The sequence below is a fragment of the Anas acuta genome, chromosome 5 (assembly GCF_963932015.1).
Source record: "Anas acuta chromosome 5, bAnaAcu1.1, whole genome shotgun sequence".
Taxonomy (NCBI): Eukaryota; Metazoa; Chordata; class Aves; order Anseriformes; family Anatidae; genus Anas; species Anas acuta.
In genome coordinates, this window is record NC_088983.1 from 13,595,914 (window position 1) to 13,609,024 (window position 13,111).

The following is a 13,111-nucleotide window of genomic DNA, read 5'->3' on the forward strand; positions in this document are numbered from 1 at the left end:
AGGGGCAGATACTTTTATGATCACTAATAACATTTTTATAGCTACGAAAGCCAAGATAATAAGTATAATCAAATCATAAGTTTGAGGACATAAACTGATTATAGTACCAGCAATGGTCAGGAAGAAATTTTACCTTCTGTCAAAAAAAAAAAAAAGTGCACAGTGGCTAAAATTATAAAGGACTTAATCATCTTACAGTTGGGCACTGACAGCTGTAGCACAATAGACTAGGCAGGGCTGAAGTCTGCTCTGGTAAGAAAAAACCTTTGATTAGCTTCTACATTCTGGTATCTAAAAACACCCTTATGGCTTACACTTGTCTATTGTAATGTCTTTCTACTTGCCCTCTGTATTGTCCTTGTAATACCAGGCCTGACACCTCATTCTTTGCAAGTGTCTCTGTGCCTTGTATCTCATATTCCTACATTACTCTATTTTTCTTTCATTAGCCACGATTTTGCTATTTCATCATTTAAAAGTAATCTGTTTTTCTAAAACCTAAAGAGGGACTGTATTCTTTGTGCAAGGATTCCTCTGCTTTGCATACCCTGTACATGACCTTGTTCTGTTTACAGTTGATGGGAATATCCTCAGAAGCTCTCCCAGAGCCAATGGGACCCAGGCAGGAGGTGGACCTTGATATCATCAGATCATTCAGGTGATGTGCCCTTCGTGTGCCTTGTGCACTCATTCAAGGAGCAGCACACTTTCACAGTGCCCATCACTTAGAGCATTACAAGGAGTAACAATTTGACACCACGTGAATGAAAACTAACACATATAGTTATAGTAAATATTAACCCACAGCACCATCATTCAATAAGAATAATAATGTCCTTCTTTGTGTGCAAGTCTTGAAAGAAAAATTTGTACTGTTAATTTGTATATGCAAATAGCTTTTGAGAATGTTTGTTCTTTTCCTATTATTTCTAACTAGAGTTGAGGCTATTAGCAGAAAAACTTCTAGTGAATTGTGTGGGGATAGACAGAATGAAGTTTCAGGACAGGTGTCAGTGTACTTTCCTTAGGTTCTAGAAGATGTGCACGTATCATATGAGTCATACATAAAGGATTACTTTAGCAGTGAAAAGTTAGATATCTTCTGAGCTTTTTTTTTAAAATCAGCGGAGAGCCTATAAGCTCTAAAAGGTGATTCATTTAAACAATCTCTGCACATGCGGCCTTACAAGATGATGAATTTCCCTCTGAACCGCCCCTCTCTCTCACCTGTTACAGAGAAATCTAGACAGACATATTATTAAACTCCAGCATTGCAAAATTGAAATTAGATGAGAGAAATCAAGAGATCAGTGTTTACACTCAATTTCTATCACCAGTTCTCTTGGTGAAGAGAATTCTCCAAAACCCTTTAAAATTTCTGTGACTGCTTAGTAAAGGATCCATGCTAGTGTCTAAAAGTTGCATGTCTGAACTGAATAGCTGAACAACATGTGTGTCAAAACACTGGAGCTTATGCTCACAGATAAGTATGTAACTAGGTACTTTACTGAAATGGCAATGCTTTTGCTGTGGTCTTTCTCTAGTCAGTTCGGTCTTATTGCCAGTACAATTTTTCATTTTATCATCTGTCCTATGAAGTTGAAAGCTTTTTGAGACTGGAGTCTTGCTTGCTACTTTTACTAAAGCACCCAGAATTGCTTTAGACCTTTGCAAAGAAAGCATACGTATAAAGATTGCAAGAAGAAGGCATTCTGTAGAAACTACAGTTTCTGTAGAAACTATTCACACTAAGGGTAGGCTGTGATAAAAAAGCCCACAAACGAACAAAAGACACCCAAGAAGAATCTGCATTAAAAAATAAATCAGACTAAGACATTCAAGAAATAATAGAGAGGCTGTTTGTGAGATAAAAGTTTCATCAGCAGGCATGGAGTTGTCTGACTTGACACCTTAAGATGAATGAAAGTGGCATGTCATCTGCATCTTTCCAGTGCATTTGAATTTATTTGTGGGAAGCAAATATTAAGTTACATAGGACAGCCTATTTTTTTCCTGTGGGTCCTAATTGTAGGTTGAGAACAATTTGTCCCCACTCTGTCTTCCCTCTGTCCACCACGCTCCTCAAGAAAAATGTTAGAAAAGTAAAGATGAAGTTAAATCTAATCTTCAAAAAATTTGGTGAATGTATGCCCAACTGAACAACACCCACTCTTACACTGAAACTAATTTCTTGTGCTCATATGGTGTAGCTGAAGCAGTGTTTATAAAAAGCAGAAGTATGAATTTGTACATTGGGTATCTGCAGACAGGATTACTCACAAATGCTTGGCACTGGTGCCAGTGATGGCTTTTGTCAGGCAATGGAAAAGAGCTGTCTGTGAGCATGTTTAGGAAAGAAGGGATGGACTTTGATCTCTGCAGAAGAAAAGTCCATGGAGGAATATTTCTACACTGATCCCAGAACAACAATGAGAGTGATTCAATATACAAAGAAATAGAAATAGCTGGTCCCATTGTCTTCTGTGCTCTGATATCTGACCTAAAACCCACTGCCTGAAATCAACTAAGTTGCTCAGTGGCAACTGAACACAACTGGCAGTGCAATTTGCTAATCATCTTTTATGCACTTGAAATATTGCCATATTCTGCCAGAATCTTCTGTTTCCATGTGTACTTCATGATACTTATAAAATCTAGCTCTACCAAACCACAGCAATTTACAATGATGTATGGTCATTACTTCATTCTTTTTTTCTGTCAAGATAAACCTCATGAATGATGTGATAATAAATGCTGTATTAGAACTCATAAATGTCTAAGGTTTCTATTATGTAGACAGTTCTGATGTTTTAAGATAAATTTATGTTAGTATGCTTGCACAGATACTAATGAATTAATCTGAAGTGTGTGAAATTTGTTGGTGGGTTTGAGACAGTGGATTAAAATTAGAAGTAAAATTGGTACAAGAAGAAAAGAAGCGTGAAAGAAAATACACAGTGGGGGAAATCAGGAGTGAACAAAGCAGGCAGGCTTATCTTGGGCTTGGGTTCACTGCTGAGGGAGCAGGAGAAGTTCTTGAGAGAAGGTGCATGCAAGAAGCTCCTAAAGCTATATTAGAAGTCTGCTTGCCTGTAGGGCTAAGATAAAATAGGGTACAAAGGCTTGCATGGAAATTGCTTTTTTTTTTTTTTTTCCCTTTTTATTTCTCCTCCTGAAAGGATGATGGGGACACAGAAACATGTATGCCTAGAAGGTCTGGAACTAATGTGGGGAGAACACCTGGCATAGCAGGGGCTAAGATAAATAAAGGCCACAGGAACTGAGAAAGAGAGAGAGAGAAATCGTGTAGTTAAGCACAGCTAGAAGTTAAGTTGGAATACATGGTAGAGACAGCTGTTTGAAAGTGTGACCTGATAAACAACTGTAATGTGGGGGTGATAAAATGGATATAAAATTTGTTCATGATGACATTAGTGGTTGAAACAAACCTTGTGGAGCAAATGCTTAAGGTCTCAGTGTAATTTTGAAGAGAGGAATTAATAAACATTATGTTTGCAACAGAGAAACTAGAAGAGCCAGAACATTACATGTACAAGACCAGAGGTGCTTGATCACTCAGGGTAGCCTTGACAAAACCATCAGACAGCAAAATCAGAGGGTAATCCAGAAATAGATGGTAGCATACAATGAAGTGGAATTTGTACTAGCAGCAGAGGTAGTAGTGACAACATAAGTAAACAATGTAAGTGATATAGAATACATGTTTCAATTTCAGTTTTCTCTTACAGAAAAAATGAGGTTTTAATCTCTTTATTGGAACATGGAACTGACATGTCGACCAAATATTTTAAGGTTAAAAATGTGGGCCTGTAGTGATCTATTAATAGATGGTTAAACAGGTAACACTGAGCTCTTGCATGAATATAGACTGTAAAGAGAAAAATTCATAATATTTTATATAATAAATATATACCTCATAATATTTCTGAGTTCAACACACAACATAGATACCAACAGATCAAATAGAGGTACTGTATTGAATTTATGTGGCAAGGTTTTAGTAGTAGGGGGCCACAGGGGTGACCTCTGTGAGAAGAATCCAGAAGCTGCCCCGTGTTAGATAAGGGCTAATTTCAGCTGGCTCCAAAGGAACTGGCCACTAGCTGGAGCCAAGCCAGTAAGTGGTGTTGTTGGCACCTCTGAGAGAAGATTTAAGAAAGGGGAAACAAAACAAAACAAAACAAAAACTTCTGCACAACAGCGCTGGGAGAGAGAGGAGTGAGAACCAGCCTCGCAGACCCCAAGGTAAGTGCAAAAGGAGGGCAGGAGGTGCTGTAGTCATGCAGCACACGTTCCTCTGCGGCCCAAAGAAAGGCCCCTGATGGAGCAGGCTGTTCCCCTGCAGCCTATGGGTCCCACACGGAGCCGATCTCCATGCTGCAGCCCGTGGAGGAGCCCCTGGTGGAGCAGGTGCATGTGGCCTGGAGGAGGCTGTGGCCCATGGAGAGCCCCCGCAGGAGCAGGCCCCAGGCCAGAGCTGCAGCCTGTGGAGAGGAGCCCACGCAGGAGCAGGGGGTCTGGGGGGAGCAGCTGCCTGTGTGGAACCTGTGCTGGAGCAGTTTGCTCCTGGGGGATGGACCCCATGGTGCGGAGCCATGTGGGAGCAGTTCTTGAGGAGCTGCTGCCTGTGGGTAGCCCCTGCAGGATCAGTTTGGGAAGGATGGCATTCCATGGGAGGGACCCCACATGGAACAGTGGCTGAGAGTGACCCTGAAGGAGCAGCGGAGATGAAGCATTAGGGAATAACCGCAGCCCCCATTCTCTGATCTCCAGCACTGCTCGGGGAAGGAGGTGGAAGAAGATGGATGGGGGGGTGGGGGAAAGAGGTGTTTTTAGTTTGCTTTTAGTTTCTCACAGTTTTAGCTTGTTATTAATAGACAATAAATGACATTAATCTCCCAATGCTGAGTCTGTTTTGACCTGGATGATTGTTGTTGAGTGATCTCCCTGTCCTTATCTCAGCTCTTGAGCGCTTTTTATTGTATTTTCTCCCTCTTTCCCTTTGAGGAGGGGGAGTGAGAGAGCAGTTGTGGAGCTCTGCTGCCCAGATGAATAAAACCACCACAGGTACATAGACTATAAACAGCTTTGTGTGCTTCAAGTTTAGAAGTCACTTTAGATAATCAATTATAAAATTTATACAATTTGTATTCTAAGAGAATAACAGGGAAATAATTATATATCCAGCTGTATTCAGAAGTAACCCTGTGACAGAAGAACTGAGGGTCAGCAATACTGTACTACCAGCAACCTCAGGAAAGGTTGGATTATGGTCCTTTTCCATAATCCGTTCAAATATATCTGTGCAACGTAGAGAAGGTTGGCAGAGAATCACCTCCACACCTAGTCCTTTTCAGTCCTAACTCTTATTCATTCGCACTCCTGGATGAGTAATGTAATGCTAATCTGTCTTTTACAACTTTGCAAATAAACAAACAAAACCTCCAACCCCTATATTTCTAAAGCAAAGCCCTACAAAGTAAAACAGAAAAGAATCCACATTGGGAATATTAAGAGCAGTACTAGAAAAAAAAAATAAAAAAAAGATAAAATTTTGTATGTTAGATACAACCCTCTGAAGTATGAATTCCCCTGAATTTGGATTTGCAGTACAGACATATTTCTTGTTCTCACTGAAGAACAGTGAGTTATAAACCTTGCTATGCGTTAGCCCTTCCACTGTATGAGACGATGAGGTGTAAGTGGCTTTTGTAACCTTCCATAAGGTTTTTAGTATGCTGTGATATTTTCAGGGCAGGGACGAGATACAATAAAGTGAGTTAAATGAAAAGAAAAAGCATTAACAGTGGATTTCATCTTAGTATTTAATTAGCTAGAGGCCATGTAAGAATAGACTAAATATCAGCACAGGGTTCTTGATTACAATCTTAGAACAGATGGGCATTTTTATCTTGAAAGGATGACCAGCTTATCTGTAGTTTTCCAGCTATCATGACTGATCTATATCTTCTTTATCCAGCCTAATCAAGTACAGAAAGTTTATTAAGATAATAAGGCTGAAAGTTATCACCACTTCGGCTCTCTAATCTTGATGCAGTTTTGCTGTGTTCTGTGTTTCAAGAGGTCTGTCAGCCAACAAAGGCTAAAGTTTGAGGGGTATCATTTACAGGCCTACAATGATTTTTTTTTTTTTTTTTTTTTTTGCTCAACAACAAGCAACTTAAAACCAAGGTTAAATTGATGGCAAGAGGTTATTGTCATGACAACTCCAGCAGGCTAAACACAGAATATAAGATCAGGGTAACAGGTGGAATTCTTTGCCGAAAACAAGCAGGTTCCTGGCCCTCCTAGTGACTCTACTTTCTTGGCATTGCTGAGCGCAATTCTGACTTACCTTCTACAAGCACAGGAGAGAAGATGGTTTAAATCAGAATAACCACAGTAGTGGAATCTATGCCAAATGTTGTGGATGAAATGATATGCATAACCAGTGGATGTATACGTTGAATAGCCAAATGTCAGGAATGTAAAATTTGTGTTTGCTCTTTTAATATCTTCTGTTTTTTAGAAGAAGATATTTATAATACATTTTAAAAGAAGAAATTTTTTAATATCTTCTATCTTCTAAACATTTTCAGTATAGTCATTTTTATTACTTATAAGTTATTTCATTTTAAAATTAAAAAAAAACTTCCTTAAGAGATTTTAAATTTGGATTTATTTTTAAACCCAATTATGTCATAAGAGATGCCTTCCATTCTATTAGGATGACTGCATTTTTTACATTATCAAGAAAGACCAGTTGATTTTTGGTAAGTTTTTTATGAACACATCACTGTGTCCATGATCAGGTGACTGCATGACACTTGAAGTAGAAAAGCGGTTCACAGCTAATAAAGGTCCAGTAGTTAATAATCTGAAAAAGGTTTTGTGTTTTGAACTGTTTTTTTTTTTTTTTTTGTTTTGTTTTGTTTTGTTTTGTTTTTCAGAAGTAGAGGCATACCTACTATTGCCACTTGAGTACTAGATTCCCATTTTGCTTTTGGATATCCTGGCAATACATTGCTTGGCAAGAAGTCTCAATGTCTGTGGAGTAATTACCTGTGAGCAGAATAGAAAAGAGCACAGTCTATCGGTAGTTATGGCACTACTTGCCTTGCCTTTACAAGCCAGAAATTCTCAGGGAGATGGGCTATGGGGCTTTTGACTGAAAGATCAATGTTTAAATAAAATCTGTGTGCTGATTACACATCTACACATTCAATCAATGAGTCACTGAAATTCCATAACAAGCTAAATATTGATGACTGGAAAACAAATGTGTGCAATTGCACTTCACTCTGTTTTTTCTTGTTCTTTCTAATCTCACCAACCCTTAATAAATATGGGGTTATTACTGCCACTTATGCTACATGTTACCAGCTATTGTGTTATGAAGTGCTACAGTTTGCTGTTATTGATCTTACCTGTCTTTTTAATTATTAAAGTGACCTGAGGTTTGGTTTGGTCAGCCATGCAGGTCATTCTTCCACCTTAATGATGTGAAATGCTATTGTCAGGGTGAGGGAGTCAGAGTACCCATAGTTTAATGCTCTTTTACATGCCAATTATTCTCCAGACTATAGAACAGCTGCAGTCAATTAAACATCAAAATCTGGAGGTCATCTGTCTGCTTCTTGACCTCTCTGCGACTGAAACTTAACAATAGATATCTTTGATAATCTTGCTTTTCCTAAGAAAGAAATTGTGTTCTAAACTGTACAGGTGATGCCCCAAAAAGCCAGGTCATATTTCAGCACAGACAAATTTGGGAACAGAGCAAAAAGTGTGGTCAGAAGGACCTGAACAGAAATGCATAATCTAGATCAAATAGTTTTGGATATGTGAAGGTTGTGCAAGAAGATGGTCAGTTTTTCCAGAAGGAGACAGAGATGCTAAAACTCTGGTCTTGATCAGAATCTGACCAGTGATATCATAGTACTGCCAATAATGGAATGAAGCAGAATGTGACAACCATTTAGTGTGTTTGTATCATGCTGCTGTATGCAAATCGGGCATCTTTCAGGAACCTCCCACTTTTGTACCATGGATACTGCTGTAAGTAATATGAAATATAACCCAAAGTTAAACCTTATAAATAGGTTTTCCAAGGGATTTATAAAAGAGACTGAAACAATTATTCATTATCTTGTAACTTATTTGTGTTTTTTTAGCCCTTTAATTTTACTGATAAAATATCAATGAAGGCTTTTCATTTTTCCTGGTTCTTACCTTCCTCTGTTAGGAAAAGGTTTCATCCTACAATTTGTTTTCATCCAATATATATTTTAAATACACATAGAAATATCTAGCCATTTGTTTTGTGACCGTATATGTAACTTTCCCCTTATACTGATGTTTTACATATATATATGTATTACTTTAAAATTGTTGTGATAGAAAGGGACAAAGTCTTTTCAGGAGAGGTGTTCATTTATAGCATAGCAGATTTGTTAACCTTTTAAACAGCATATAAAAATCCAAGTCTTTACAAAGATTGTACAGTCCGGCAAACAGCAAAGCCTGAAGCCTTACTCTATGACAACCACCCTTTCAGTTTCTGATGCTTGTTAGTGTAGCTTCTAATTCCTTTAAAATATAAAGTTCTGTAGGCCCTTGAAACCATTTGGAAATTGAACCAAATGTTCAGCACAAAATTTTGCTATCTGCTTGAACGTAGCTATTCATTGGATGTGTCCTGGCAGACAGCAAGTTTCTGGATAGTTTACTCTACTGGCATTAGTCCTCAGAGTCCTAGTGACCAAGGATTTGCCTGTTCGAGAGATTTTGTCTCTTCAGCTAACAGAGCAATGGGAAACAAATCACTCTGGGTGTGATCCAAAGCCCAGTAAAGTCAGCGGAGGCATTTGTGGAAGGGAGGTTAGGAGGACAATCTTTAGTAATGATTTCTCCAGAGCTCTCTCTTACAGTTGGTTTACCATTGATCTGTTTTTTTAACCTTTGTAGTAAGCTGAAAAGTCCACTTCACTACTTCCACGCTACTGAGAAATGCTGAGCTGAGAGCTGGAAGGATTTTTGGTTGTTTTCCTGACATTAGGCTGGTGAGTATTTACATATCATCAGAAGGATATATTTTATTTTATTTTATTTTATTTTATTTTATTTTATTTTATTTTATTTTATTTTATTTTATTTTATTTTAAATTTTGGAAGGAGTACGCCATAAGGTAGTTGGTTATTAAAGGTTTTACAAATATAAGCTAACAACCTAAATTATACTTGCATATGGCTATAACAATCCTATTTTCTATCTTCCCTGAGATATTTATTTCTTTATACTTTCTACTGCAAGAATAACTACTTGAAGCAAATGTGCTATGTAGTATTGCACTAGGGCGCTATGGATTTTTAAAAAGTACCTCTTTTGCGATATGTTAAAAAAAATCTTGGCTGATTACAACTTGTTAGCTTTGCTGCTGCTCCAGTTCCGTTTACAAAAAAAAAAAAAAAAAAAAAAAAAAGGCTTTATATTCCCTCCCACTGATTTTCAACTAAAACAGAACTTAGTTGCCTGCTGATCCTGCTGGCTTTTTTAAATGAAAAACTTATTCTTCTTAAACTACTGGAAAATTATGTTTAAAAATCAGCATAATTTCATTGCCTTTTATTTCTGTCTGTCATGAAACTGCTAGGCTGCTTTCTGGAGCAACTCAATATAATTTAATGCAGAAATTTAGTTATAGTTATAAATATACTGACTGAAAAATATTTTAATGATCCAGAGATATTAGTCACTCTATAGTAAAATTGTCTGTGTGCATACACTGGAGAAAAAAAATCAGTGTCTATAGATGCCTCTGTCTTCATAACAGATAAATGCATAGGACTGAGACTTGGCAGGTTCGCTAAGGAGTGACTTTTCCTAGCCAGTGTACTGGATGTGGTTCAGCCATTTAAATTGCAGAGGACATAGAAATTAATTCAGCGTGATGACATTGCATTACTTTTGTTTTTAAGAATTGTAAGAACCATTCTTAGAGTCAGGAGAACATAGAATAAGAAACTTTACTTGAAGACTGGTAGAGAATGACAATATTTCTACTTATTGAACAACATGGTGGGATTGTGCAATTTCCCATTTCTCTTCAATATGGATGAAGTACATAGGAAGAACCAACAACGCTGATGAGTTCAAGTCTTGCAGGGGTCAAAATTCACGCTTTTCTGAATATTTATGAAAGCTGTGTGTGTTTCATAAAATTTTGGTGAATTTCCAACCATTCTATTTTGATGTATTCCTTTTGGACTGACTATGCACCTGTCCTTTTCAGTTTTAATACATGTACCAAATAATTGGCCATAAAATGGGACACAAGAGTATGAGAGGCACTTCTTATACAGCTTGGTAGACCTCAACATACCTTTTAGTAAGTAATTTAGTGTGCAAGACAGGGCTTGGGCTGCAAGACCAGAAGAACCGTTAAGATCTTACAAAAGACAGAATATTTCACCAAAGGATTATTCTGCATCAAAACCTGCATCTTTTTTTTTTTAATTTTATTTTTTTTTTATTTTTATTTTTTAACAGAGGAGGAGGCAGGGGAAATACTGACTACACTAATGGAAGAATTTCATGTGATGGAAAATCAGCTCCATCTCCCATTTTCCAATGGTTAGTTACATTCACTGTTCAAATCATGTGCCTGACTGTGGCTGAAAAGATCATACATACTTGGAGAGCACAGTCTGTATAGTTTAAATATAGTCAGCCAACTGACTGTCAACTGATCCTTAATGGAAAGATCAAAGAAAATTAGTATTCTTAACTGGTAATCTGCATTACAGATTACCAGTTCTATGAGAAACCTCTTTTGGCCCCTATGCTTTCCCTCCCCCTCTGTACTATTATTATAGGGAAGGTATCACACAGTTCTTGTTTGGCACTGTTTACTCAGTGCCCGAATAAAAATTAGTTGGGGAAGAAAATGGTGTATATCTTTTTCTCTCTTCAAATGGTACAATTTTCTCACTAAATTCTGGCTTAGGGTGTATGACCAATATTGCAGGAGTTTTTCAGATTTATTAAAAGCAAGAGAAAAGTGCTTTTATCCTATTACCTTTTTACACCGATGGGATTCAACTTAACCTGTGTCTCTAGAAACATTTAGTTTGCTGCTGGCTCACTCAGAACCTGAACACAGTTGCTATCACAGTGACTGTCATATTAATAAGTCTTCAAACTGCTTGGATTAACGTGACTGCTGAAATAAATCAGAGTAGTGACCCAGTAATTCTAGTGTCCTGTCATTAAATCACTTAGGACCAGACGCTCCAGAAAAAAGAATGAAAAGTACTCTTACTTAAACTCCATCTGTTGGCTTATTTGCACAGTCACTTTTCTACTAGTAACATGAAATTCATAGAGTGGTGGGAAGTCTCTTCTACCAACCTAAACTTGAGCTGTCTTCAGAGTAGCCTCTGAACATTTCAAGGAAATAGTCACAGTCTTGTAAAGTTCACTCTGCTGCTTCCTGCACTCTTCAGAGACTTTCTCACTCATTACTGCAAGTGGGCGAGTGCCTTTTTCAAGCCCTGTAAAAATGGAAAATCTAGCAGATGGTAGATATGGCCTATATGCCTGAAGTCCCTTCATATCCCTCTGTCATGTTTCCAAAACTACTTTCCAGTGTGCTTTCCCATGGAAGTCATTGGAATGTTCCTGTTGGGTGTGATTATTACATTTCCTTTTCTATCTTCTTCCCCCTCCTCTCTTTCCCTACTCTCCCTCCCCCTTTGTTTTTTCCCAACTGTAATTCAGAAAAAATTAGAGGCTTTTGCCATCATGTAAACACATTTATGGTAGATTTTGAGGGAAGACTAATTGGTCAGGCTGACTTACACCTCCTGCAGTATACTTCAGGGAACTATAAATCACTTTCAGTTGGATCTGGGTTTATATCAAACCTGCTGCTTCCATTGCTTCCCACAGGCTACCACTACATAGTTTAGCTTGTTTTTCCTGTTCTTGTTATGTGTTTTGACACTGTGGTGTATTACCAACAATCAAATATAGTCAAATGTAGTCAGTACTAACATAACCATCACCTACTGGTGATAATCAGAGGGGTTTCTTCTGCACGCTTGGGTCAGAAAAATAAAATGAAATAAAAAACAGGATATCTTGTTTAAAATACCCATAGAAGGGAGATATATCTGTTTGCATCAGCTTGGGACTCACATAGCCTGGACCTCAGAAGCCAAAGGAAGGGACTGAGAGAACAATGAACTGCCAACTGTAGGAGAAGATCAGATCTGAAACCATCGAAGGAACCTGAGGGTGCACAAGTCCATGGGACCTGATGAAATATATCCACAGGTACTGAGGGAATTGGCAGATGTAGTTGATAAGCCACTCTCCATCATATTTGAGAAGTCATGGCAGTCTGGTGACTGCCATCTTCCTACTGACTGGAAGAGGGGAAACATTGCTGCCGTATTTAGAAAGGGAAAAAAGAAAGACACAGGGAACTACAGACCAGTCAGTCTCACCTCTGTGTCTGGCATGATCATGGAGAAGATCCTTCTGGAAACTTTTCTAAGGCACATAGAAAATAAGGAGGTGGTTAGTAACGGTCAGCATGGCTTCACTAAGGGTAGATCATGCCTGACAAATCTGGTGGCCTACAATGCGGTTACAGCATTGGTGGATAGTGGAAGAGCAACTGACATCATCTACCTGTACCTGTATAAAGCATTTGACACTGTCCACCATTACATTCCTGTCTCTAAATTGGAGAGAAATGGATTTTTTGGATGGACCACTCATTGGGTGGATGGTCACTTTCAAAGAGTTGTCAATGGCTCAAAATCCAATGATCAGTAACAAGTGGTGTTCCTCAACCTGGTGTAGTGGAAGGTGTTCCACATGTCAAGGGTGTTATAACTAGATGATTTAAAGTTCCTTCCAACCCAAAAATCTTCTATGATTCTATCTCAATGGTGTGAGCACTCTATCACCTCTCCTATACTCCTGAGTTGTTGTGTGACATGGACATTAAACTTAGAGATTTATAAAGGATTTATAAAGCAGAGATCAGTTACTCTCTAATTCCGGTATATTCATTATTCG

The 13,111-nt window shown here is 38.1% G+C and overlaps 2 long non-coding RNA genes across 3 annotated transcripts in view; one reads left to right on the top strand and one right to left on the bottom strand.

Annotated features, from left to right (window-relative positions):
• The window catches only part of LOC137856914 (uncharacterized), a 68,065-nt gene that overhangs the window by 47,848 nt on the left and 7,106 nt on the right, over positions 1-13,111 (bottom strand). The gene's annotated exons all lie outside the window — the stretch shown is intronic.
• The window catches only part of LOC137856913 (uncharacterized), a 61,806-nt gene that overhangs the window by 30,422 nt on the left and 18,273 nt on the right, over positions 1-13,111 (top strand). For both annotated transcript variants that reach the window (XR_011096870.1, XR_011096869.1), the window contains exons 2-3: positions 576-658; positions 8,989-9,083. This is a non-coding gene — a long non-coding RNA (uncharacterized lncRNA). The remainder of the gene's footprint in view (positions 1-575; positions 659-8,988; positions 9,084-13,111) is intronic.